Here is a 2,172-nt window from a genome sequence, read left to right as displayed (position 1 = left end):
TTCCTGATATTGTTCTTAGCTCCATCAGCCCATCTATTTTGGGTTACTGAGTCACTAGATGATACCACCCGGGAAGAAGATAGTAGAATCTCATCCAGGCAGTCATAGTTATAAAGTAGGAGAGTTGTGTCTGGAAACCAATGCATGTGGCTGTGGTTTCAAAAGTTTGAAATGTAATTATCGTAAAATATTTCAACTTACTGATAAGAAAGTTATAATGATGTGACAACTGTAAGTAACCAAAAGGCACATGTCTCTAAGAGGAATCCAGAGAGGACACTGGAAGTTTCTTCCTGCTTAATTTGGAAAGGTCATATTTCTAGTTACTCTTCTCCTAATAAAATAAATTTAGTCAATTCCCTCATTTTTAATTAAATTTTAGCTCACTGATAGGCCATTACTGACAAATGAATATAATTTATTGTTTTATGGGGAAGAATAAAGTATGCAAGGTTTGTGTTAGATGGCAATATATTCTATTTAGAATTTAGGTATTATCTCATTTTTCAATAGTAATTTCTCAGAGATATTTTAGAGTCTAATTCACCATAACTCTCAGCTGTGAGGGAAAATGTCATGGTCCCTTTTGCTTAGGCCCTCCTAGCTTGTGTAGTGAATACATTATCCTATCCTTTTAGCCATTTCATAATAGTCCAGGAAGATCCAAAAATAAAGAACATTTAATGAGGATCACCTAGACATTTCAGAAATGGTCTCTGAGTGGTAAATGCCCTGCTGTCTCCTGAGAAATCCTTCCCTTAGCTCGCTTTCTCTCCCCCTCCCTCTCTTCTCTTTCTCTCTTCTCTCTCTCTTCTCTCTCTCTCTCTCTCTCTCTCTCTCTCTCTCTCTCTCTTTCTCTCGTACTAAGATGCGTGCGCTCACAAACAGACACACACAAACACACTTTTTTTTCCACTCCATCTTTGTCTTGCCCATGATTGGTTTACACTTTTTTAAATTAACATCTAACTGACAAAAATAATATATTTTTTCTACTTTTTATTTCCCATTTTTCAGCTGTTCCACTTTTCTGTATGATAATATCAGAATATGCCAGATATTTCTCTTCATCATTACACTGGTAACATTACCAAGACCTATTAATTAGACTTGCATGTACTTTTATTTAAAGTAAATAGAATGCACTAAACTAAGATGTTTACAACTGCTTCGTACTCTGGGGAATAGACGCGCCATAACATTTATAAGAAGTAAAGAATAGAAGGGATAGGATGAAACAATTCTGTTATTCTCTATCAGAATGATATTTTGACTCCCAGTTGAATGAGACCAAGATTGCTAGTGTGACAATCACAGAAATTAAAAATAATGCCAATCCCAGCCTCATGCAGCTATCCCCTAAATGTGACACTCAGCGTGAACATTAAAAAAAAAAAAAAATAGGGGCCATCATTTCCCTGGCAGGCTTGCAGCTATCACCATGAAAGTCAAGCTGTGCACTTTCGGGGGAGCAGAGAGGGGCAAGATCTACCCCAGACACAGGCAGCACTATACCACGACCAACTGGAAGGTTTTCCAGTTTCTTAATACAAAATACAAGTCTGCGATTCCTTTCCAAACGGAATCCTCAGCAGTTAAACTATACTGTACTCTACAGAAAGGACAGTCAAGGGAAATTCCATAGAAAAGAACCTGTCAAGCCAGCTGTCAAATTCCAGGGAGCTGTCACTGATGCATCTCTTGCTGGTATAATGGTCAAGAGGAATCAGAAACTAGAAGTTAGGAAAGCTCAGGGAGAGCAAGCTCTAAGGGCTGCCAAGGAAGCAAAAGAGGCTAAGCAGGCATCGAAGAAGACAGCAATGAGGGTGCCAAGGCCCTCACAAAGACAGTACCTAGACAAGCAAATAAACACATAATGAAGACTGTGAGGATCTCTGTTCCCGGAGTTGGTGGGAAATGCTAATTTGGTAGATCAGAGTTTAAAATAAACATCTGTCTCTAACTCTTAAAGAATGATAGGTAAAGTTATAGACTGTGTGTGACATGACTCACTGAGCAACCATAGTTTAGGGTTTTGTTTTTTTGGGTTTTTTTTTTTTTTTTGCTGTTTTGGAGCTGGCTATGTTTTTAAGATTTTCTATATTATTCCAGCCACTTCTATCCTGACCAAGATATTCTGCACATTTTAATATATTCAATCCACTCCAACAA

General features: G+C 37.8%; 1 pseudogene; it reads left to right on the top strand.

The window, feature by feature from the left end:
- The first annotated feature begins 1,438 nt into the window (after nucleotides 1–1,438).
- On the top strand, nucleotides 1,439–1,924 carry Gm7624 (annotated as a pseudogene).
- Nucleotides 1,925–2,172: the final 248 nt, after the last annotated feature.

This window comes from Mus musculus, chromosome 8, assembly GCF_000001635.26.
Source record: "Mus musculus strain C57BL/6J chromosome 8, GRCm38.p6 C57BL/6J".
Classification (NCBI taxonomy): domain Eukaryota; kingdom Metazoa; phylum Chordata; class Mammalia; order Rodentia; family Muridae; genus Mus; species Mus musculus.
The sequence above is the reverse complement of the archived record's forward strand: the minus strand, read 5'-3'. Positions and strand labels throughout refer to the sequence as shown.